Here is a 25,715-nt window from a genome sequence, read left to right as displayed (position 1 = left end):
CCAAGTGGAGCCACCAGTCCTTAGGTCCCTGTTGTGGGTAGGCGAGGACCTTGTTTAACAGGCAAAGCAATGTCAAACATCAAACACCCACTTCTCCACCACACCACTGAAATGGTTGGAGTTTGCCAACAAGGGCCTATTCTCCTGAAATAGGCCCACACAGGTCCATGCAGAAGGGAAAGGTGCTCAAGGTCCATGGACGGTTTATGCCTGGACAGGAGCCGCTTCTGTCCTGAGCTCCTCCAGTTAATGGAGCTAGCAAATTATCTTTTCCCCCCAGTTGCAAACTTTTTTCCTTCCCCAAGGCCGGGAGGACAGCTACAGGTGCTCACCAGGGTCTATCTCAGGCCTAGAGAGGGACGGTAAAATATATGCAAATACTTTGCTTTTGCCAAGAGCACACCGTTCTCCTCAGGTTACGGACTTGTGAGTGGGCTGTGCCGCTGGCTGCTCCTCCCTGAGGAAACTGAGGCCAAACGCTAGGACCAGCCTGCCGCCGCCGCAGCGGGTCCAGGGATGGTGCCTGAGGGCTCCCCGTGATTCAGGTCCGGCAACTCCTCTCTGCTTCTGAACGGTCTCTTCCTTCCCCTGCCCCTCAGTTCATTGTCTAAGCTTGCCTTTGATGCTCAGGGCTCCCAGTTTGTCACAAATGTACTCGTTTCACTTGTTTTCGGGTCTTTGTCGTAAAGAGGGCTCGCCGGAAGCGTCTGTCTATTCTGCCGTCTCTGCTCTGCATCTGCAATGTATGCTTATAAGTTTTAAGTGATAGTTTTTTCTGCTTCTCCTTATGAACTTTTCAAAAATCATAGGATCCAATCTCAAGCAGGACCCCTTTTATAGAAGGTTCCACAAAACTGGTTCTGAGACCATGATGGGGCCAAGGAGAGGCAATAGCAACTTAAGGCCTAAAACCAAGAAGGTATTGGATGTTTGGATAAAGAACCAGACAGAGGGAGAACACTTAGCTATAGACCATCTGCATCAAAGCAAACTGCATTTACCACTCTCCTGTTGAAGGATCAGGAAAGGGAAATCCTATAAATGTTAAATCACCCAGGGGTGATAAGTGCAAATTATACAATACACATTACTGCTAACTTAAGACCTGGAAATGTCTATTGATGTTTCCTTTATTGAGTGTGCTAAATTTTAGTGTTTGATGTTAGTGAAGGTGTTTCATAGGTCACTCCATCTTCCAAATCTTATTTCTTATCAAGCATCTTCAAGTTCAAAACCTCCTACTCTTTCAGAAATTTAATCCTCAGTGTTGAGAGGAAGTATTACCAAACCAGGGGAAATATAATAATAACACTGTGAACTAAGACAGAGTCAGGGAAGAACATGCTCAGCATTTCTCAAGCTAAAAGAACTGAAGAAAAAATTCAAGCCTCAAGTTGCAATATTGAATGATTCTACAGGGAAAATATTAAATGATGCAGGAAGCATCAAAAGAAGATGGAAGGAAAACACAGATTCGCTATACCAAAAAGTATGGGTTGACATTCAACCATTTCAGGAGGTAGCATATGATTAAGAACCAAAGGTACTAAAGGAAGAAGTCCAAGATGCACTGAAGATATTGGTCAAAACAAGGCTCCAGAAACTAACGGAATATCAATTGAGTTGTTTCAACAAGCAATGCAGCACAGGAGGTGCTCACTAGTCTATGCCAAGAAATTTGGAAGCTACCTGGCCAACCAATTGGAAGAGATCCATATATGTGCCCATTCCAAATAAAGATGACTCAACAGAATGTGGAAACTATTGAACAATATCATTAATATCACACACAAGTAAAATTTTGCTGAATATCATTCAAAAGCAGTTGCAGCAGTACATCAACAGGGAACTGACAGAAATTCAAGCCGGATTCAGAAGAGGACATGAAACAAGGGATATCATTGCTGATGTCAGATAGACCTTGGCTGAGAGCAAAGAATACCAAAAAGATATTCTTGTATTTTATTGACTATGCAAAGGCGTTCGACTGTGTGGATCATAACAAATTGTAGATAATACGTTTGTGAGAAACCTCTACATAGACCAAGAGTCAGTAGTTTGAACAGAACAAGGGGATACTGTGTGGTTTAAAATCAGGAAAGGTGTGCATCAGGGTTGTATCCTTTCACCATACTTATTCAATCTGTATGTGAGTAAATAATCCTAGAAGCTGGACTATATGAAGAAGAACATGGCATCAGGATTAGAAGAAGTCCAGAGCTAGGGGGAAGCAGCGCTGGAAAAGTCTGAAAAAGTTAAGTGCAAGTGTCTAACCTACCTCGAGGGATCAAAATAACCCTTCCCAATCTGGGAAGGGCCTCTGTTCCCCTCACGCACCCCCTCCCCATTCTGCCCAAGTGCCAGCTAGGCAGAGTTGCCAGAGGAAGTGCGACCCCTTGCACTGGAGCCAATCTCCTGGCTGTAGGAAGGGAACAAGTAAACAAATGAACAAACAAAAAAGGAAACCCCCGGCTCCCCTAAGCTGGGACCTCAGGGCTAACCATGCCAAACCAGTCTTGCAGTTTTAAAGATTCTCCACGAACCCTAAGCCAGGAACTCAGGGCAGGCACTGCCCCTCTGAAAAGGCACAGGCATAAGGGGTCCTCAAACTCTGAATGCCTTTCACGTCTGCCTAGACCTGTGTGGGTCCATTCAACAGCATAGGTCCTCATTAGCACGGTACAACAGAGTATATATCTAAGGCCTATTTTCAACTGCAACAGCTAAGTGGGAGTGGCAGATACGTGACATTTGACACCCCATGCACATTAAGCAGGGTCCTCACCCACCCACATCAGGAGCCTGAGGATTGGTGGCTTTATCCACTACAACGAGCCACCCACGACATGAGTCCAAGTGGTGCCTCCCAGTCCTTACAGCCAATAGCATTGGGTGCCCAAAGTCTGGTTACAAAGCCCACCCACCTACATGATCTAGGGGACAGGGGCATGCCTTCTACCTAGGCACTCAGGGGAAGCTGTTGGCCCCCTACCTTGCTCAGCACATAACCCCATACTGCAGCCACATACCTGTGCCTGCTCCCATCACCTCTACATAGCCCAGCCCATCTACGATGGGAGGTGAGAGCCTGCACCACGTACCTGGTGACCAACAACCTGGACACCTAAACCGAATCCACACAAGAAAAGTAAATGGACTCCCACACTCACATACCTAGTAGCAGCTCTAACCACCTGGTGACAGAAGGTGAAAGATTCAAAGACAGCAACAATCAAAGTAGCTCACACACCCAGCCTATTCGGTATATCGAAACAAAACAAGAAGCTAGAACACAGTAAGCAAACACAAAATAAATAAATAAAGTAACTTATTGATGGCTTGGAGACAACGGTCAATATCAAATCACATAAAGAGGTAGACCATGATGGCTCCAGTAAGTGACCAAAACATAAACAACCTCTGATATGCAGATGACGCAACCTTGCTTGCTGAAAGTGAAGAAAACTTGAAGCACTTCCTGGTGAAGATCAAAGACTATAGCCTTCAATATGGATTACATCTCAACGTAAAGAAAACAAAAGTCTTCACAACTGGACCATATGAGCAACATCACAATAAACAGAGAAAAGTTCGAAGTTGTCAAGGATTTCATTTTTCTTGGATCCACAATCAAAACCAACAGAAGCAGCAGTCAAGAAATCAAACTATGCATTGTACTGAGCAAATCTGCTGCAAAAGGCCTCTTTAAAGTGTTAAAAAGCAAGAAGCGGACTGTGGAGGCGGGGCCAAGATGGCAGAGTAGTCAGATGCTTCCTGTGGTCCCTCTTACAACAAAGACCAGAACAAACAAGTGAATCCACCATATATGACAATCTAGGAGCCCTGAACATCAAAGACAAAGTTGAGGAGTCAGACTGAGCAGCAGGGGGAGGGAGAGATGGTTCAGAGGCAGTGAAGTGTCGCTAGACCTGACGCAGCAGGAACCAGCATCCTGCAGGCCAGATCCACTGGCATGCGCGCTGAGGCAAGCAGTGAAACTCGGGATGCGTTTTCCACATCGAGAGAGACTGAGCAGTGGAAAGTCTGCTCAACCCACCAGAACCAGTGAAAAGTGTCACTCAATCAGCAAAAGATAAGTATATGCATCTAACCTACCTTGTGGATCAAAAAACACCCGTTTGGGAAAAACTTCTCTCCCATTTACCTGCCCACTCCCTGCTCTGCACCGGGTCCCAGACCAGCTTCAGAGATTGTCTTGTCCCCTGGGCCAGAAGTAGGACTTGTCATATGCTGTGAGCCATTCTCCCAGCCTCGGAGAGGGAAAAAATTAACAAACAGGAAAAAAATAATCTCCCAGCTCCTTTACGCCAAGAACTCAGGGCAGGCACAGCTCCTCTGCCTCCGCACAGGCATAAGGGGTCCACGGACTTTGAAAGCCTTTCACCCCCGCATACACCTGTGTGGGCCCATTTTAACAGTGTAGGCCCTCCTTAGCACAGTACAACTGGATATACACCTGAAGCCTATTTTCAACTATACCAGCTATAAGGTGGAGTGGCAGATTCATGACATTTGACACCACTCTGCCGATTAAGCAGGGTCCTCACCTACCCACATCAAGGGCCTGAGGACTGGTGACTCTACCCACGCCACATAGCCACCTGTAACAGAGGTCTAAGAATAAGTGGGACCTCCCAGTCCTTACAGCCAACAGCATTGAGTACCCATAGTCCACCTGCAAAACCCACCCATCTACACGCTCTAGGGAACAGATACACTCTTTCCTCACAGGCATTCACGGGCAGCTGTCAAGCCCCTGACTTGTTCAGTGCATGACCCCCTACTGCAGCCAGATATCTGTGCCTACACCAATCACTCCTGCCCGCCTAGGACTGTAGGTGAGGCCCTGCACCACACACTTGGTGACTGACTACCTGAACACCTGAGCTGAATTCATACAAGAAAAGTAAACGGACTCCTGGGCTCACATACCTAATAACAGATCTAACCACCTGGTGACAGGACGTGAGAGCTTCAAAGGTGCCAATAATCAAACTAGCTCACATGAGCAGCCTATTTGGGCATATCAAAACAAGACAAAACAAGAAACTAGAATACAGTAAGCAAACATAAAATAAAAAAATATAACTTATTGATGATTCAGAGACAACTATCAATATCAAATCATATAAAGAGGCAGACCATGATGGTTCAGCAAGCTCCCAAATAATAATAATAATCAAGAAATCTTCCAGAGAAAGAGAATTTCTTGGAATTACAGGAGGTAGAATACAAAAGATTAATATAGAGAACTCTTCAAGAGATCAGGAAGGAACACACAGGTGGAGCAATAGAGGAACTTAAGGAAGTTATATAAGAGCGTAAGGACAAATTTAACAGGATGCAAGAATCTGTAGACAGCAAACAGAAATCCAGAAGATTAACAATAAAATTTCAGAATCCGATAACTCAGTAGAAGGTCATAGTAGCAGAACTGAGGAAACGGAAGTCAGAATCAGTAAGATTAATGATAAAGCACTTGACACCAACTTATTTGAAGAAAAATCAGATGAAAGAATTTTTAAAAAATGAAGAAACCCTAAGAATTATGTGAGGCCGTATGAAGAGGAATAACCTATGAGTGACTGGAGAACCAGAACAGGATGGGGAGGGGGATAACAGAAACACGGAGAGAATTGTTGAAGATTTGTTGGCAGGAAACATCCCTGATATTGTGAAAGATGAGAAGATAACTATCTAAGATGCTCATTGAATCTCACACAAGGTAGACCACAAAAGAAAGTCACCAAGGCATATCATAATCAAATTTGCCAAAAGAAAAGATAAAGAGAGAATTTTAAGAGCAGCTAGGGATAAACAAAAAGTCATCAACAAAGGAGCATCAATAAGACTAAGCTTGGACTACTCAGCAGAAACCATGTAGGCAAGAAGGCAATAGGATGACATACATAAATCCTTGAAGGAAAATAATTGCCAGCCAAGAATTACATATCCAGGAAAACTGTCTCTCAAATATGATGGCAAAATTAGGGCATTTCCAGATAAACAGGAGTTTAGGGAATTTGTAAAAACTAAACCAAAATTACAAGAAATACTAAAGTGAGTCCTCCAGTTAGAAAATCAATAACATCAGATAACACCCAAGACTAGAACACAGGACACAGCAACCACATATCAACCCAGATAGGGAAGGCACAAAAATAAATCAAAGCTAAAACACTGAAAGTAGGGAAACAGAGACATCAGTATGTAAAAGATGACAACATTAAAACAAAAAAGAGGGACTAAAAAATGTAGTAATAGATCTTTCATATGGAGAGAAAGTCAGGTGATACAAAGAAATAAAAGATTGGTTTAAGCTTAGAAAAATTGGGGTAAATATTATGGTAACCACAAAGGAAACTAATGATCCTACATATCAAAACAAAAAACAAGAAAAACATAAAGACTCAGCAAATGCAAAATCAACAATGAAAAAGATGAAAAGAAAAACAACTGAGCACAGAAAATTAAGTGGAACAAAGAAACTGTCAACAACACACACACACACACAAAAAGACATCAAAAGGACAACACTAAACCCATAAATAAACCCATACCTATCAATAATTACACTGAATGTAAATGGACTAAAGGCACCAATAAAGAGAGAGTAGTAGAATGGATTAAAAAAAAAAAAACAATCGATCTATATGCTGCCTACAAGAGACACACCTTAGACTTAAAAACACGAACAAACTAAAACTCAATGAATGGAAAAAAATATATCAAGTAAACGACAATCAAAAAAGAGCAAGAGTGGCAATATTAATCTCTAGCAAAATAGACTTTAAAGTAAAATTGACCACAAATGAAAAGGATACAATATAATGATTAAAAGGTCAATACACCTGGAGAACACAACCACAAACCACCAAAAAACCAAACGCAGTGCCGTCGAGTCGATTCCGACTCATAGCGACCCTATAGGACAAAGTAGAACTGTCCCATAGAGTTTCCAAGGAGCGCCTGGTGGATTCGAACTGCCGGCTCTTTGGTTAGCAACCATAGCACTTAACCACTACACCACCAGGGTTTCCATAATAAATATTTATTCACCCATCGACAGGTCTCCACAATACATAAAACAAGCATTGAAAAGAGAAATAGCTTCACAATAATAGTAGGAGACTTCAACGCACCACTTTCAGTGAAGGACAGAACATCCAGAAAGAAGCTCAATAAAGACATGGAAGATCTAAATGCCACAATCAACCGACTTGACCTCATAGACATATAGAGAACACTCCACCCAACAGCAGCCAAGTACACTTTCTTTTCCAATGCACATGGAACATTCTCCAGAATAGACCACGTATTAGGCCATAAAGCAAGCCTTAACAGAATCCAAAGCATCAAAATATTACAAAGCATCTTTTCTGACCATAAAGCTATGAAAGTAGAAATCAATGACAGAAAAAGGAAGGGGGAACAAAAAAAAAAAACGTGGAAACTGAACAACATTTTGCTCAAAAACTACTGGGTTACAGAAGAAATTAAAGACAAAATAAAGAAATTCATAGAATCAAATGAGGATAAAAACACTTCCTACCAGAACCTTTGGGACACAGCAAAAGCAGTGCTCAGAGGTCAGTTTATATCAATAAATGCACACATCCAAAAGGAAAAAAGGGCAAAAGTCAAAAAATTATCCTTACAACTCGAGCAAATAGAAAGAGAGCAGCAAAAGAAGCCCTCAGGCACCAGAAGAAAGCAAATAATAAAAATTAGAACAGAATTAAATAAAACAGAGAATAGAGAAAACAATTGAAAGAGTTAACAAGGCCAAAAACTGCTTCTTTGAAAAGATCAACAAAATCCATAAACCACTGGCCAAACTGACAAAAGAAAAACAGGAGAGGAAGCAAATAACCCAAATAAGAAACAAGATGGTCAATATCACAACAGACCTAACTGAAATTAAAAGAACCATAACAGAATACTATGAAAAATTATACTCTAACAAATTTGAAAACCTAGAGGAAATGGACAAATTTCTAGAAACGCACTATCTACGTAAACTAACACAAACAGAGGTAGAACTACTAAACACGCCTACAACAAAAGAGACTGAAAAGGTAATTAAAAAACTCCCAACAAAATAAAGCCTGGCCCCGCAGTTTCACTAGAGAATTCTACCAAACTTTCAAAGAGTCAACACCACTACTACTAAAGGTATTTCAGTGCATAAAAAAGGATGGAATACTCCCAAACTCATTCTATGAAGCCAGCATAACCCTGATACAAAAACCAGGTAAAGACACCACAAAAAAAACAGATTACAGACCGATATCACTCATAAACATAGATGCAAAAATCCTCAACAAAATTCTAGCCAATAGAATTCAACAACATATCAAAAAAAATAAATAATTCACCATGACCAAGTGGGATTTATACCAGGTATGCACGGATGGTTCAACATTAGAAAAGCAATCAATGTAATCCATCACATAAATCAAACAAAAGACAAGAACCACATGATCTTATCAACGAATGCAGAAAAGGCAATTGACAAAGTCCAACACCCAATCATGACAAAAACTCAGCAAAATAGGAATACAAGGGAAATTCCTCAACATAACAAAGGGCTTTTATAAAAAGCCAACAGCCAACATCATCCTAAATGGAGAGAGTCTGAAACCATTTCCTTTGAGAACAGGAACCGGACAAGGATGCCCTTTATCACCACTCTTACTCAACATTGTGCTGTAGGTCCTAGCCAGAGCAATTAGGCTAGAAAAAGAAATAAAGGGCATCCAAATTGGTAAGGAAAAAGTAAAAGTATCTCTATTTGCAGATGATATGATCTTATACACAGAAAACCCTAAAGAATCCTCAAGAAAACTACTGGAACTAATAGAAGAGTTCAGCAAAGTATCAGGATACAAGATAAACATGCAAAAATCAGTTGGATTCCTCTACACCAACAAAGAGAACGTCGAAGAGGAAATCACCAAGTCAATACCGTTTATAATAGCCCCCAAGAAGATAAAATACTTAGGAATAAATCTAACCAGAGATGTAAAAGAGCTATACAAAAAAAACTACAAGACACTACTGTAAGAAACCAAGAGAGACCTACAAAAGTGGAAAAGCATACCTTGCTCATGGATAGGAAAACTCAATATTGTGAAAATGTCTTTTCTACCCAATGTGATCTACAGATACAATGCAATCCCGACCCAAATTCCAACTTTTTTCTTCTTTTTTTATTGTACTTTAGACAAAGGTTTACAAAACAAACTAGTTTCTTATCAAACAGTACACAGATTGTCCTATGACATTGGTTAACAATCCCATGGCATGTCAACACCCTCCCTTCTCAACCCTGGGTTCCCTATTACCAGCTTTCCTGTTCCCCTTAGTTCTGTTTTGTTCCATGTTCAATCTTTGGCTGAAGGGTGAACTTTGGGAGTGACCTCATTACTGAGCTGAAATGGTGTCCAGGGGCCATACTATCAGGGTTTCTCCAGTCTCTGTCAGGCCAGCAAGTCTGGCCTTTCTTTTTGAGTTAGAATTTTGTTCTACATTTTTCTCAAGCTCTGTCTGGGAACCTCTACTGTGACCCCTGTCAGAGCAGTCAGTGGTGGTAGCTGGGCACCATTTTGTTGTTCTGGCCTCAGTCTGGTGGAGGCTGTGGTAGATGTGATCCATTAGTCCTCTGGACTAATCTTTCCCTTGTATCTTTAGTTTTCTTCATTTTTCCTTGCTCCCGAAGGGGTGAGACCAGTGGAGTATCCTAGATGGTTGCTCACAAGCTTTTAAGACCCCAGATGCTACTTACCAAAGCCGAATGTAGAACATTTTCTTTATAAACTATGTTATGCAAATTGAGCTACATGCTCCCTGTGACCATGGCCCCACAGCCCTCAGCCCAGCAATTCGGTCCCTCAGGGAGTTTGGATGTGTCTATGGAGCTACCATGACCTTGCATTTTACAAGTTGTTCTGGCTTCCCCAGCATTGAGTGCTGTATTACCCTTTACCAAAGTTTCCATATTGTCAATTAAATGTTTTTCCCTTCCCCCCTCCTAACCATCAAAGATTGTTTCTTTTCGTATGTCAATCTTTTCATGAGTATTTACAGTAGCAGTCTCATACAGTATTTGTCTTTTTGTAATTGACTTATTTCACTCTACATAATGTCCTCCAGATTCATCCATATTATGAGATGCTTCACAAATTCATTGTTGTTCTTTATCTTTGGGTAATACTCCATTGTATATATGTACCACAGTTTGTCTATCCATTCATCTGTTGATGGGCATCTAGGTTGTTTCCATCTTTCTGCTATTGTGAACAATGCTGCAGTGAACATGGGTGTGCATTTGTCTATTCGTGTAACAGCTGTTATTTCTCTAGGATATATTCCCAGGATTGGGATTGCTAGATCATATGGTATTTCCATTTCTAGCTTTCTAAGGAAGCACCATACTGTTTTCCAAAATGGTTGTATCATTTTGCATTCCCAAGAGCAGTACATAAGCATTCTGATCTCCCTGCAGCCTCTCCAAATCTGTTATTTCCTGTTTTATTGATTTTTGCCAGCAATGTCGAGATAAGATGGTATTTCATTGTGGTTTTGATTTGCATTTCTCTAATGGCTAGAGATCGTGAGCATTTCCTCATGTCTCTGTTGGTTGCTTGAATATCTTCTTTGGTGAAATGTCTGTTCATTTCCTTTGCCCATTTTGAATTGGATTATTTCTCTTTTTGTTGTAGAGGTGTTGGATTTTCTTGTAGATTTTAGAGATTAGACCTTTGTCTGATTCGTAATAGCCAAAGATTTTTTCCCAGTCTGTAGGTTCTCCTTTTACTCTTTTGGTGAAGTCTTTTGATGAGCATAAGTGTTTAACTTTTAGAAGATCCCAGTTATCTACCTTACCCTCTGGAGCTTGTGTGTTGCTGGTTTTGGTTTGTATACTGTTAATGCTGTGTATTAGGGCCTCTAACATTGAACCTATTTTTTCTTCTATGAACTTCACAGTTTTTGGCTTTACATTTAGGTCTTTGATCCATTTTGAGTTAATTTTTGTATGTGGTGTGAGGTATGCAGATGGACTTCTTTTGCCAGTACCATTTGTTAAAAAGGCTGTCTTTTCCCCATTTGATGGATTTTGGGCTCTTGTCGAAGATCAGGTGACCATAGGTGGATGGATTTACATCTGGGTTCTCAATTCTGTTCCATTGGTCAATGTATCTGTGGTTATACCAGTATCAGGCTGTTTTGACTACTGTAGCTATATAGTAGGTTCTGAGGTCAGGTAGTGCCAGTCCTCCTACTTTATTCTTCTTCTTCAATAGGGCTTTACTTATCCGGGGCTTCTTCCCCTTCCATATAAAGTTAATTACAAGTTTTTCCATCTCTTTAAAGAATGTTGTTGGTACTTGGATCAGGATTGCAATGTATTTGTAAATCACTTTCAGTAGAATTATCATTTTTACAATGTTGAGTCTAACCATCCATGAACACGACATGTTTTTCCATTTATGTAGATCTCTTTTGGTTTCTACCTGTAGCGTTTGGTAGTTTTCTTTGTATAGGTCTTTTACATTCCTGGTTAGATTTATTCCCAGGTATTTTATATTTTTAGGGGCAATTATAAGTGGTATTGTTTTCCTGATTTCCTTTTCATCTTTCTCTTTATTGGTGTATAGGGATCCAACTGAGTTTTGTATGTTTATCTTGTATCCTGTTAATCTGCTGCATCTATTAGTGTCAGCAGTTTTCTCACGGAGTCTTTTGGGTTTTCTATGTATAGTATCATATCATCCACAGATAGGGAGAGTTTAACATCTTCATTACCAATTTGGATGCCCTTTATTTCTGTTTCTTGCCTTCTTACTCTAGCTAGGACTTCCAACACAATGTTAAATAGGAATGGTAGTAAAGGACATCCTTGTCTTGTTCCTGTTCTCAAGGGGAATGCTTTCAGCCTCTCTCCATTAAGAATGATTTTGGCCACTGGTTTCGCATATATGCCCTTCATTATGTTGGGAAATTTTCCTTCTATACCTATTTTATTAAGAGTTTTTTTTTTTTTAATCAGAAATGGGCATTGGACTTTGTCGAATGCCTTTTCTGTGTCTATTGAGATGATCAGGTGACTCTTTTTATTTATGCCTACAACATTTTTTAATGAGATAGAGAAAAAAATCACCAACTTCATATGAAAAGGAAAGAGGCCCCCATAAGTAAAGCATTTCTGAAAAAAAAAGAACAAAGTGGGAGGCCTCACACTACCTAATTGTAGAACCTATTATACCGCCACAGTAGTCGAAACAGCCTGGTACTGGTACAACAATAGATACATAGACCAATGGAACAGAATCAAGAAACCAGACGTAATTCATCCACTTATGAGCAGCTGATATCTGACAAAGGCTCAAAGTCCATTAATTGGGTAAAAGGAAGTCTCTTTAACAAATTGTGCTGACATAACTGGATATCCATCTGCAAAAAAAATGAAACAAGACCCATACCTGATACCATGCACAAAAACTAACTCAAAATGGATCAAAGACCTAAATATAAAATCTAAAATGCTAAAGATCATGGAAGAAAAAATAGGGACAATGCTTGGAGCCCTAAAACATGGCATAAACAGAATACAAACCATAACTAACAATGCAGAAAGACCAGAAGAGAAACTAGATAACTGGGAGCTCCAAAAGTCAAACACTTATGCTCATCAAAAGACTTCCAAAAAAGTAAAAAGACTACCTACACACTGGGGAAAAAAACTTGGCTATGACAAATTCAGTCAGCATCTAACCTCTAAAATCTACACAATACTGCAAAACCTCAACAACAAAAAGGCAAATAACACAATTAAAAAATGGGCAAAGGATATGAACAGGCACTTCATCAAAGACATTCAGGAGACTAACAGATACATGAGGAAATGCTCACGATAATTAACCATTAGAGAAATGCAAATCAAAACTGCCATGAGATATCATCTTACCCCAACAGGCTGGCATTAATCCAAAAAACACAAATAATAAATGTTGGAGATTTTGTGGAGAGATTGGAACGCTTACACAGTGCTGGCGGGAATGTAAAATGGTACAACCACTTTGGAAATTGACTTGGCAATTCCTTAAAAATCTAGAAATAGAAGTTCCATACGATCCAGCAACCCCACTCCTTGGAATATAGCCTAGAGAAATAAGAGCCGTCACAGGAATAGATACATACACACCCATGTTCATTGTAGCAGTGTTCACGATAGCAAAAAGATGGAAACAGCCTACTGACAAATGAATGGATAAACAAATTATGGTATATTCACAGAATGTACTTTTGCTCAATGATAAGGAACAATAATGAATCCGAGAAACATCTCATAACGTGGACAAATCTGGAAGGCATTATGCTGAGTGAAATTAGTCACACAAGAACAAACATTGTATGAGATCACTATTATAAGAACTCAAGAAAAGGTTTAAGCACAGAAGAAAACATTCTTTAATGGTTTTGAGGGTGGGGAGGGAGGGAGAGGGTTATTCACCAACTAGGTAGTACACAAGAATTATCTTAGGTGAAGGGAAGGACAACACACAATACAGGGGAAGTCAGCATAAATGGACTAAACCAAAAGCTAAGAAGTCTCCTGAATAAAACCAAACACTCTGAAGGACAGAGTAGCAGGGGCGGGGCTCTGGGGACCATGGTTTCAGGGGACATCTAGGTCAATTGGAATAACAAAGTTTATTATGAAAATGTTCTGCATCCCACTTTGGTGAGTGGTGTGTGGGGTCTTAAAAGTTAGCAAGAGGCCACCTAAGATGCATCAATGAGTCTCAACCCACCTGGAGCAAAGGAGAATGAAGAACACCAAAGACACAAGGAAAATGTGAGCCCAAGAGACAGAAAGGGCCACATAAAACAGAGATTCCATCAGCCTGAGACCAGAAGAACTAGATAGTATCTGGCTACCACCAATGACTGCCCTGACAGGGAACACAACAGAGAATCCTCGATGGAGCAGGAGAAAAGTGGGATGCAGAACTCAAATTCTAGTAAAAAGACCAGACTTAATGGTCTAACTGAGACTGGAGGGACCCCAGAGGACATGGCCTCCCAGACTATGTTAGCCCAAAACTAAAACCATTCCCAAAGCCAGCTCTTCAGACAAAGATTAGAGTGGACTATAAGACATAAAATGATACTGGTGAGGAGTGTGCTTCTTAGCTCAAGTAGACACATGCGACTCTGTGGGGAGCTCCTGTCCGGAGGGAAGATAAGAATGCAGAGGGGGACAGGAGCTGGTTGAATGGACCCAGGAAATACAGGTTGGAGAGGAGCAGTGTGCTGTCACATCATAGGGAGAGCAACTAGGGTCACATAACAATGTGTGTATAAGTTTTTGTATGAGAAACGAATTTGAATTGTAAACTTTCACTTAAAAACCAAACCCACTGCCATTGAGTCAATTCTAACTCACAGTGACGCTATAGGACAGAGTAGAACTGTCCCATAGAGTTTTCAAGGAACAGCTGGTGGATTCAAACTGCCGACCTTTTGGTTAGCAGCCATATAGCTCTTAACCTCTACTCCACCAGGGTTTCCAACTTTCACCTTTTAAAGCACAATAAAAAAAGGAAAGAAAGAAATGAGCCGTTAATGCTGCCTGGCCCTTAATACTGTCTTGCCACAGTCCATTCACTCTCCCACTCTCCAGCCCAGTAGTTCTCACAGGGTGGTCCCTAGACCAGCAGAGTCAGCACCACCTAGAAAGTTGTTGGAAATACAAATTCTCTGGGCCCAGTTCAGGCTTCCTGAATCAGAACCTCCAAGTGGGGCTTTAACTGGCTCTCCAGGTGATTCTCATGTAATGTTCTAGATGACTATTTTATTATAACTCCTCCTTTCTAAATTTCCAACCCTTCCTCCTTCATCCCCTCAGTTGATCTTGGTTCCTAATTCACATAGAGAAAAGAAGCAATCAGGAGAGGATCTCCACTAGCTTCCACCACATCCATCCACCTCCATGCATCTGTGTCCAAATATCATACCTTCTCTCTTCTTTCTTTGAAGTGTTTGTGCCCCTAACCAAAGCCAGCTCCTCCACTTCTGCACTCGTCCCATCCCTTCTCATCTAAACAAGGACATTGCTCCAGCTATTCTCCTCACTCTCTCCTCCAGCATCAATTTTCACTCTCTACTAGATCTTTCCCAACAACATACAAACATGTAGTTATTTTTACAGTAAAAACAAACAAACTTTGACCTCACTTCCTTTTAGCTACCACTTAATTTATCTCCTTCCTTTACAACAAAACTCCTCCAAAGAGTTATCTATATTTTTTTGTTTCCATGCCTCTTCTTTCATTCTTTCTTCATTCCACACAATTAGGCTTTCGACCCCAGCATTCCACGAATACCAATGTTATCAAGGTCACCAACAATCTACTAAATCAATTCTCAGACTCATGTTACTTAATCTTTGCTCAGCCTTTGGATCCCTGGTGGCTCTGTGATTAAGAAATTAGCTGCTAACCCAAAGGTCAGCAGTTCGAATCCACAAGCTGCTCCTTGGAAACCCTATGGGGCAGTGTTTATCCTGTCCTATAGGGTCGCTATAAGTCGGAATTGACTCAACAGCAACAGGTTTGGTTTTCTGGTATGCAGCATTTGACACTATTGATCTTTCCCTCCTCCTTGGTAGGTTTGCTTCTTCTGGCTTCCAGAATTCACCTTGTCCTGGGTTTTCCCTCTAACTAACCATTCTTCAGTCAGGTTCCTATTCATCTCTGAAATCATCTAACATTATAGGGCCCCAAGATTTAGTCTTTGCTCCTCTCTTTTCTAACTACTCTTCCTCCTTTGATGATTTCTTCAAGTCCTATGGCTTTAAATAACATCCATTTTTATATGCTGATGACTCTCAATTTTACATCCCCAGCCCAGGTATCACCAAACTCAATCAACAGCTTTCTCGACATCTCCATTTGAACATCTCTTAGACATCTCAAACCTTGCACCAAAACTAACCCGAGGTCACCTTGTAGCTAAATAACAAATTGACTCAAAAAATAATATCACCAGCAAGTACTGTGCTTCTTTAAAAAAAATCATCTAAGAAGCGAAATGGTCAACAATTACTTTACCACAAAGATAAGAACATAAGGAGGCAAGGAAATCAGATTAATGGAAATGGAACACCAGATGGAAATAATGAGAATGTTCACACATTGTGAAGAATGTAACCAACGTCACTGAACAACTTGTGTAGAAATTGTTGAATGGGAACCTAAACTGCTGTGTAAACCTTCCCTGAAAATACAATAAAATATTATTACTTAAAGAAAGAAAGAAATGAAGCAGATGTTTGTAGGCAGAAATTTAAGGCTTTCTCTCCTGATTGTCTATTTTCTCTGGGAAATAGAAGACAAGGGGGGGGGGGCTTGAGGAGGATGGTGATAAATAGAAATACCTGTGTGAGAATGGGAGCAGGCACTAAGGGCATTTGGAAGGACTGATGGTCCAGGTGAAGTTGAAAACCTGGATTGGTCTTAGCATCCATCTACCTGGTTGTGTAGTTTTCACAAGCGCGGGAGCGGGGGAGGCCGGGGGGGGTGGCGGGGGGGGAGGGTGTTATAGACATGGGATGGGATGGGATGGGATGCGATGGGATGGGATGCGATGCGATGGGATGGGATGGGATGCGATGCGATGGGATGGCATGGGAGCGGCAAAAATTCAAATTTTGTGTTAGTTTCTTCTTGGAAAGACCGGAGAATCCTTTCCACGGACTAAGTGCCTCTGTTTACCCACTCAGGAAGTCATCACTGCTCTCCTGGAAGAAAAATGAGCAAGGAGTGCCTTTAAGAGAAGAGAAAGAGAGGAGCGGCTGAAAAACAGGCTCTCCCCTAGCAAGGTGAGAAGGGGTGAGAACCCAAATACCTGAAAATCGGTGTGCCCCGGGGCTCAAATTCCGGGCTTCTCCTGAAGATCCCTCCTCTTTCCCAGTACCTTCCAGGTCCACTTCTTTTCGAGCTCCACGCCCTCCAGACTCGCTGGCTTTCCCTCCACGTGGTTTTTTTTGTATACATCGGTTGCCCGGGAGGCCCCAGCCGGGCGGGGCCCTATGACGCCACAATAGGAACAAGCCAATAGCCATGACGCGTCTCAGTAACGGGAGGCGCGGGGTGTGGCTTTGCCAGCCCGGGCGCAATGAGGCGGCTGCCCGCTGGGTGGCGCCGATTTCCCGGGGAGGTGCTTTCTGAGCCCCGGGCGGAGGTGGGGGCAAGGCGGGCGGGAGCCGAGTGAGGCCAGGGAGCCCTCTGCGTCAGCTGCTGCTCACTTCGCCGCGCCACTACCAGCCGGGACTCACCCGCAGCTCCATGCTCGTGCCCGGCTCGACTCGTCCATCCTCCGACAAGAGGCAGGTACGTGCCACCTGTCGGGAACCGGGTTGGGGATGCGGAGGTCAGTGCCGGTTGGAAGCTCTGGAAGTGGAATGTCAACGACAGCCGTGGCAGAAGGGGCACTAGAAATGTAGGGCGAGTGCCCGCGGTGCGGGGGAGCTCCAGCTGTGGGGACCAGTTGTGTGACTGGGGCTGCCAGCTGCCAGCCCAGGGTGCCAGGAAGAGCCATCTGTGTGCTGATCAGGGTGTTCCAAGGAAACGCTGCTTTGGCGGGTCCAGGTCGGTGTGCCCTGTGTGGTATGTGGCCTGAGTGACGCCTGGACTCTGACAGCACCCTCCCACGTGTGCGTGCTGCCCCCTGGCCGGCTCACGTCAAGCTCCCAGGAGCTGTCTCCGGTCAGTGTGCCAAAGTGGGAGGAAGAGAGTGAGGAGGGGGACAATAGGTAAACCGAAGAGGAGCTTTTCCCACTAATCCCAAACCAGGAGGAGAGATCTTTGAAACTCCCACCAGTCCCAGACCAGAATCTGGCACGCGGTGCTCCAAGGCAAGCAACTTGAACTTACAGCCCAGGGAAGCCCTGGCGCACCCGTGCTGGCTCTCCTCGGAGAAGGGAGCATCCCAGCCTCCTGACCTGGCTGCTGTCAGAATGGGGCTGAGTCCGAGATGCTGGAAGGGGCTGCTCACCTTCGAGGCACGGCCTGAGGACGCCCTCCTCTCCCCCCTCCCCTCCCCCCGCCCCAGTTTTAGTCAGATCCTGTGAAGCTGAGACAGGAAATTACTTCCTTGAGCTCCGGTTTAGGCATCTCCTACTCCTTTGATGCAGTAGCTGCCGGCCAGCCCAGAGTTGGAATGAGGGCCGGTAGGAGGGCGTCCTCTGGAGTGCATCATCAGGACCCAGGACTGAGTCAGTAGCCTCTGCTGAGACAGGGTGGAGGCACCTGCCTGGGGTACTCCCAGTCCTCAGGGAGAGCCATCCAGAGCAGGAGGGACATCCGGGGAGCAGACAAGTGCATCAAGGCAGGAGAGGCTGAGAATCCTGCTTCTTTCTCTTGTGCTCCTGCCCAGCCTAGCTCTGTGGCCTTGGAATCTCGAGTCCTGGTACAGGTAGAGTGAAACCAGCCCAGAGAGGAGGGCAGGTGTTCTCTTGGCACCCTGGGGGGAGCTGCACTTGATATATTTTTCTAAGCAAAGAGAGCAGCAGCCCAGATGGGCTTGGTGCTTCTCTTCTTGGTGAACTGGACATCCTGGAAATATGGCAAGCCGTGTTTGTCCTCCCCAGTTATGGGACACAGACCAGGTGGATAACCTAGTAAACAAGGTAAGCACAGGCTTACTTGTGCTTACTTACTAATCAGTAACGCACATGGATTTCACCACAGCAAGGTAAGCACCGGCTTACTTGTGCTTACTTTTAATTTGTAGTGCACAATTGCATGTGGGTAATGTGAAATTTACACTACAGATTACTTAAGTAAGCACAAGGTAGCACAGGTTTACCTTGCTTACTGGGTCACCTACCTCTGTCAGGGATTGTAAATTTGAAAAGAGGCTTGAATCTGTAGGATGTGCTGTGAGATTGGGAGACCGATGCCAGCCATACCTAGAAGCCAAATCTTTGATGTGGTGAAAAAATGTGAAATTGTTCAGTACAGATGATCTGGTAAACGCCTAGCACATGGACCAATTCAGAAAACCAGGGGGCTAGTCCCTGGCATTGGAACAGAGAGCTCCCCAAAGGGTAGCTAGAGGCCCTTTTCTCCCTGGGAAGGATCACCGGGTACAGTGCTACTACTAATACTACTGCTAATTATAGTAATAAGTAGTGTGTTCAATATAATAATATCATTTATTGAACTCTTACTATGTGCCACAAAATTTATAAATATTATTTAATCCTCACAAATTTGTGAGGCATAGCAGTATTATTATTATTGGTATTATTCCTGTTTCACAGATTTAATAACAAATTCAGAGAGCATAAGTGACTTCCCCAATGCCACAGAGCCAATAAGGGAAAGAACGAGAATGCAAGCACAGATGTAGAAGTCCATTGTCTTAAAAGATCATTGGACTGAAAACCTGCGAGGGGGTCCCTGTCCGCCTCTCACGAGCTGTGTGTCCTTGGGCAAGTTGTTTTACATTTCTAGGCCTACTCCAGCTCAAAATCGAAAGAGTCCGACTAGCTTTAAGGCTTCTTCCTGTTCTCTAATTCTGCGACTGACACCTCCAGAGAATTCTTGTTCTCTAGTTTTTTTCCCACCCCCACCCCTCTATCTCTTTGCAATTCTCAGTTTCCCCTTTGCCCCCTTCTGTTCCACTTCAAAATGCCCCTTTATAGCTCCTAGTAGGATCTCCTTGCCTGGCACTGGCCTGTCCAGGCAGACCCTCGAGGTAGGCACGCCACTGCCCCTTTAATTCTCCCCGGGCTTGGAATGCCAGTGAGTTGCGCTAACCATCTCCGTGAGGTCAGATAAGATACTATATATATCGGAGTTGGTAACCTGAGCTCCGGATTACCCAGCCCCTAGTCAGACTCCAGCTTCTGGGCTCTCCACTTCATCCAGGCCCTGCTGGGGAAGGAGGCACCCCCAGGTCCCGTCCAGTGCCTCAGGACACAGGTCAGTAGCTGCCCCTTCGACTTCTGAGCTTCTTTTGGCATCCGGGTGGCACGCATTAGTGAATTTGGGGCAACATGGGAGAAGCCACCATGCTGGGCCTGGTGGGTGCTGTGGACAAGGCTGAGGGCTCTGGAGGCTGAGGACAGAGAAAAAGTAAAGCCCTAAAGGGGAGGGAGGGAGACTGGGACCCAGAAAGCGGGCACCCAGAAAGTGTCTGGGTGGAGGTGGTTGGAAAAGAGAGTTTAAGGAGACCAGTACTGCCTGGAGACCCATTTCTTTGCCTTTCCTTGGAAGTGTAGAGATGTCCACTGCCTTCCAACCCCAAATTAAGAAAACGCCTATAGACACACAGCCCTGGGCCCACCCACTTCTTCTCCACGGGTCAGGATTCTTGCTCTAATCTCCAATCTCTTTGTTTTACCTCTTCCCTCCTCCTCCAGCTCATGGGGAGACAGACAGAGAGGGACCAAAATTCCCTTGGATGACCTCTGCCAAGGCAGGCAAGAGGATTAGGCCCTAAGCTGGTGGGTCACTGGATGCCAGCCCCTGATGGGTAGAGCTATTGAAGACAGGCTGGAGGTTGGGAGGGTGGGGGAGGAGCAGCTGAGGCTCACGGCGCTGAGAGGAGTAGACAGAATTCCTGGGCTGTTTGAGCCCAAATATCCTCTTCCCCCGTCCTCCACTCCACCCATGTCTTCCACATCTGCTAGGACATTCCTCATCCACTCCTCCAAGACTGGACACTTGTGCCCAGACTGTGTGGCTGGTGACCTGGACAGGTGACCCAGGCAGGTGACCCAGGCAGATGACCTGGGCAGCTGGGAGTGAGTGTAGGAAAGTGTAGATGGAGTAAGCAAGGCCCCTGTCAGCCCACCTGACTCTTCAGGTCAGCATGCCAGCAGTCAGCGTGCCTCATTCCCATGTTGTTAGCGAATGGCTTTGGGAAGCTCTGAGGTCAGCACTGTGGAGGTTGTCAGGCACCTGGAGGGACTGACTAGGACTCTCCACTCAACTATCCCGGGCACCTGGGTAGGTGGGAAGGAACTTAACCCTGTTTAGGCGTGTCTCTGAACTTGACGTGAGCTTGAGCTTGAAGGTGAGCTTAGGGCTGTCCATTTGCGCAGTGGCAAAGCCACAGAAACTGGCTCGCCTTCACCCCAGAAAGCCCACAGGGGTGCCGTTTAAGGCAGGGTGGATGGGGCAGAGAAGGGCCATGAACGCTGCTGGGATGTGGGACACTACCTGCCCTCTGCCCCCAGGGCCAGGAGTGCCTGGGATTCCTGGGGAGCAAGTCCCTCCCCTGGCTGGGCAGGTTAGGGAGCCCTTCACGTGAGCAACAGGAAATGACAGTGGCTGACACAAGGGAGTTGGCTGCCCCAGGGGGAGGGGGTTCGTTTTAACCCCTGACTCACCTGGCCTGGGTACCTTGGGGAGTGGGGTAAGCAGCAGTGAGGGTAGGACCGGAGGGGCATGGCCGTATCAAGGCCTTGGAACCAGGGCCCTGGGCTGGGGCTAGATGCTGGTGCCAGGGGACACGCAGGAGCCTGGCACCACCAATGAAATGGAGACCTTCTGGACCATCTCTTGGCTGATCAGTACTATTCGGAGGCTCAGGTTACACCTGGCTTCCTTTTCATTCACCTGCAGTGGAAAATTGGAGGGGCTGCTCCGGCGGGAGTCTGTACCCCCCAGTCCACGAGGACATCTGGAGCCCTTAGCAGTCCCTCCCCGCAACCCCAGCAGGCCCCCCAGCCCTGCCCCAGCCTCAGGAAAGTCCAGCGAAGTATGAAGTAGAGGAACTGGAAGGCAGGCCTCCCCACCCCGTCTTCAAGGTGGCTGTAATGGAAAGAGCACAGCTCCCAGTGCAGCTGGGCCACTGCTGCCAGCTTGACATGGGGGCAATCCACATCACTTCCAGGAACTCTAGTTTCCTTGTCTGTAAATGGGTATAATAATAGCGCCTACTGCTTGGGGGAGCTCTGAGGGTTAAGTGAGTTAGTATACAGTGCTCCAAATGACTTAGAGCAGTTATATGTTTTAATAACTTCAGAAAAACTTCATTTGGAAGTTTAATTATTTAAATTTCCTGCCTATTTATTTAGTTTTGTGAATTGGGAAGAATCAGTTTTTTTTATTTCGAAAACTAAACTTTATCCTAATTTAATTTTAATGTAATATAAACAATTAGCCTTCAAATAATGTTTGTGGGTTTCAGGCATTTATCTTTCTGAAGCAATTCAAGCTTAAAACCACACTAAGACTTTTGGGACAGTGTATGAAGTGCACTTAGAATAGTGCCGGGATCCCTGGGTGGTACAAACAACTAAGTGCTCGGCTGCTAACTAAAAGGTTTAGAGGTGCCTCAGAAGAAAGGCCTGGCAATCTGCTTCCAAAAAGCCACGGCCTTGAAAACTGTATAAAGTGCAGTTCTACTGTGCAACACACCAGGTTGCCCTATTCAGAACCACCGCCACAGCAACTGGTTTGGTTTGATTTTTGTAGAAAATGCCTGGCACATGGGGAGGGCTGTGTAAGTGTGTGTTAACATGAAATGAGAAACTGCCTGTAAAGCGCTCAGCACAGCCTGGTGCATCGGTGTTCAGCACCTACTGGCCAGAGCGATGATTGCTTGGCGCAGATGTCCTGGCAGGAACCTGAGTGCCTCTGCGCTGTTCCTCCCAGGCAGGGAAACTGAGCAAAGCTATGGGAATCTCTAACAGGGAAAGGAAGAGTTGAGATGCCCTGTGAAGACGGCACAAGGGAGGAGCTTGGCAGGTGGATTGCCCCCATTGTTGTCCAAGGTGGCTGGCACCTGGGGAGGTGCCGCCTGGAGCTGCATGCCTGTGCTTGCTGGCTCAGAGTAAACAGTGGAAGGAGCCGGGCAGCAGGGGCCCCACACTGGGCAGGGAGGGGGTCAGGGATGCCGGCCAATCGGCTCGCCTCCCACTGCCCGGTGAAAGGGCCATTCAGTTCAGCCCGTTGGTTCCTGTAGCAACCGGGAGACTCACAGCCCTGTGAGTGCCCGTCCTGTCCCGGTCTTGCGCAGCGAGGCTCCGAGGCTCCGGCTGGGCCCCAGCTCGCTTTCCCGCCCATGGTGCATTCTGCAGCCTTCAGGGACGGCCCTTGCCAGGTAATGCCCAGGGGTGCTGACCCAAGCTGTCTTCTCACCTGGAAGGTGCTGGGACTATTTTCAAGAGTAAAACTGGAGGGTCAGGGAAGGAGATAGGCATGCTCAAGGCCTCAGCCCCTGTAGGGACCCTCTCCCCAGACATGGGAGCTGTGAGTCAGATGTCAGAGCTGCGAGGTGCTTCCAGAGGGTATTAGTGATGGCATGACTCCCTCCCCATAGCTGGAGGGGAGGAGGTCTGTCTGTTCCTGCCGACCGAGCGGACAGGAGAGCGGGGATTTAGGAGCTCTCCTGGGGTCTAGGAGCCAGAGTGTAGCTCCACCTCCAGCAGCCAGCCCTTCTCAGGGCTACTTGCGGGGCGTCCCAGGGCTGTCTGTCCCTCTCTGCTATACCTCCTTTGGCCCCAGCACTTCTGCGTCATTAGCAGGTCTGGGAAAGGTCACGGGTTTGGGACACTGGCTGCAGAATACCAATTCCAAGCGAGCCTTGGTGTGGGGGAGGGGCGAGTAAGAGCAGTGGGAAGAGCCATGAGCTCACGCCGTGGGGGCGAGGGGACAGGTAACTGATTGGTTGCCTGGTGTCCCAGAGCCCAGCTCCTGAGACCTGGAGTCTCTTTGACTTTGAATTATTGATGGAGTTCTCCAAAGTGAAATAGAGCAGCAGTGGTCCCGTGCCTCTGTCTCTTCCCCGCCTCCAGCAGCCTTCATTCTTGCCCTTCTCTGTGCCCCTAAAAGCTGAATAAATAGGAGGAAAGCTTGTAGTTTCACTCTAACCTTTCCTCCCGTTACCTCTTCCTAAAAGGTATGAAAGTAGCGCTGGAGGCGGAAGCACGGTGGTCAGGAGAGTGTATCTGAAGGGTAGGGGGTCCCCGGGCCAGGCCGGAAAAGGGACGTAGTAAGCACAGACCAGGCCTTTCTGCTGTCAGCCTGGACTAGAAAACACCGGAGGTTTCTGGCAGGGTCCAGAAGTGCTGTTCTGGGGCCCATATGAAAGTTGCCACCTGCTGGTCTTCCACCCCGGACCTATCCCAGGCACTGCGTGGACTGGGTTTTTTAAGCTCTCTGCCAAGCATTTGGGTCTTGGCACCAGCTACTCTACCCTAATGAGCTGGACCGGTGGCCTAGGGCAGGCTGTGGCCACCGGAGTCAGTGTCTGCTGAACGGCTAGATGCCTGCCCACCGCCTGATGATCTCACGGGGGCTGCAGGGGAAGCCTGGCGCCCAGGGCCGAGGGAGGAGGTAATAACCGTCGTCATTGTGGAGTGCTTTCACGTGTTTGTTTCACGTGTTGTCATTGAGTTTCTTCCTCAGTACAGCCCTGTGAGGTAGGAATCGTGATGAGATGATTGATACTCGTTTTACAGGTGAGGAGATTGAGGCTCGGAGAGGTTAAATGAGTAGTGCAGAATCACCCAGCTTGTGGGCCACAGGGCAGAGTCAAAACCAGCTGGGAGTCCTGGAGGTCTTCCCTGACATCTCGGTCCCCCCAGGAGCCCCCCAAGAGCCTCTGATGCCCTTCAAGGAAGAGGCTGATCCTGCTAGTAATCCTCCCTGCTCTCTTCTCCAAAGCACCTTTGCCCTCCAGCCCCCTTGTAGACAAAAGCTGCACTTTTGGGGTGATGGAGGGACTCTGGGTCCCCAAGTGAGCTTAAATGTGACGGGGAGCAGTGAGTCAAGATAAAGTGGAGAGAGCTCTGGACTGGAAATCTAAGACCTGGATTTCAGGCTTTGCTGCTGTGTGACCTGGGGCAAATCACCATCAGTTTTTCCGTCTGTACAACAAAGAGGTGAAGATGGGTGATCTCTTAGGGCTCTCTTAAGTGCCACATTGATAGAGTGTGTTTCTTCACTAGACCCACCCGAGCTCCAAGAACGGAGAGCCGGGAGTGCTGCCTGCAATGCTAGATTTTGGCCTCTAGGGGGCTCCCTTTGCACAAGTCCAGTACCTCAGCAATTTGGGAGTGATGGCGGTGGGGGGAAACCTTGGTGCCATAGTGGTTAAGTGCTACAGCTGCTAACCAAGGGGTTGGCAGTTCAAATCCGCCAGGCGCTCCTTGGAAACTCTATGGGGCAATTCTGCTCTGTCCCATAGGGTCACTATGAGTCAGAATGGACTCGATGGCAGTGGGTTTGTTTTTGTTTTTGTTTTTGTTTTGGCGGTAGGGGAACCCATGGGAGGAGGCGCTAGGGTCCTAACCTTCTTTAGAGCAGAAGGCTTAGCACAGTTAAGAGGGTGGGTTCTACCACACACGCATCCCCAGTGCAGGACCAAGCATCAGGTGATCTGTGTCCAGAGAAGAATTCTGGGATGGAATCTGGAGGTGGAGTTCAAGCCCGCTCTTTGCAACATACTGCCTCCCCCACCTCAAGGGCCTCCCTCATTACTTCCTCTCATGAGCTGCCTTTTTCTCACGAGGGATCTAACCAAATGATTCTAAGGTCATTCCAGCTCAAATGATCTGTGATTCCAAGAAGATTCCTGCTCTCCCAGGACATAAGTCAGAAAGGAGGGAAAGCTGGCTTTAACTCTTGAAATTTCTAGCATATTCAATGCAGGAGGTTAGAGTGTTG

At 45.5% G+C, this 25,715-nt stretch overlaps 1 protein-coding gene across 4 annotated transcripts in view; it reads left to right on the top strand.

Moving 5' to 3' along the window:
- The window catches only part of USP2 (ubiquitin specific peptidase 2), a 59,875-nt gene that overhangs the window by 15,458 nt on the left and 18,702 nt on the right, over window positions 1-25,715 (top strand). For 2 of the 4 annotated variants that reach the window (XM_049856743.1, XM_049856742.1), the window contains exon 3: window positions 16,811-16,909. The gene's annotated coding sequence lies outside the window, so the exon portion shown is untranslated. Of the gene's footprint in view, window positions 1-16,810; window positions 16,910-17,291; window positions 17,421-22,994; window positions 23,149-25,715 lie in introns of those variants that run through there. The other 2 variants (XM_049856744.1, XM_049856745.1) reach the window with 2 other exon arrangements.

The sequence above is a fragment of the Elephas maximus genome, chromosome 17, assembly GCF_024166365.1.
Source record: "Elephas maximus indicus isolate mEleMax1 chromosome 17, mEleMax1 primary haplotype, whole genome shotgun sequence".
Taxonomy (NCBI): domain Eukaryota; kingdom Metazoa; phylum Chordata; class Mammalia; order Proboscidea; family Elephantidae; genus Elephas; species Elephas maximus.
The sequence above is the reverse complement of the archived record's forward strand: the minus strand, read 5'-3'. Positions and strand labels throughout refer to the sequence as shown.